The sequence below is a fragment of the Bison bison genome, unplaced genomic scaffold (genome assembly GCF_000754665.1).
Source record: "Bison bison bison isolate TAMUID 2011002044 unplaced genomic scaffold, Bison_UMD1.0 scf7180017864451, whole genome shotgun sequence".
NCBI classification, from domain to species: domain Eukaryota; kingdom Metazoa; phylum Chordata; class Mammalia; order Artiodactyla; family Bovidae; genus Bison; species Bison bison.
The window spans coordinates 5,086,602-5,087,078 of NW_011495013.1; positions in this window are offsets into that span (position 1 = coordinate 5,086,602).

Consider the following 477-nt stretch of genomic DNA (forward strand, 5'->3'; position numbering starts at 1 on the left):
TTGCTAAGAATTTTTAGGACTTCCAGCCTGGGAGATAGGATTTCAGGTAACCCTGAGAGAATTGCCCCCAAAGAGGTGAGGAGAGGAGCCAGGTTACATAGAAGCTTTGCAACAAAGGGCCAGTAGTCTGAACATCAAAATATTATTGTTAGTTAAAGGAAATCAGATATCCCAATTTAAGGAATTTAGGCACCCCACTCCAGTACTCTTGCCTGGAAAATCATATGGATGGAGGAGCCTTGTAGGCTGCAGTCCATGGGGTCGCTAAGAGTCAGATACGACTGAGCGACTTCACTTTCACTTTTCCCTTTCATGCATTGGAGAAGGAAATGGCAACCGACTCCAGTGTTCTTGCCTGGAGAATCCCAGAGACAGCAGAGCCTGGTGGGCTTCCGTCTATGGGGTTGCACAGAGTCGGACACGACTGAAGCGACTTAGCAGCAGCAGCAGCAGCTTTTCCATGCATGGGAAGATGCA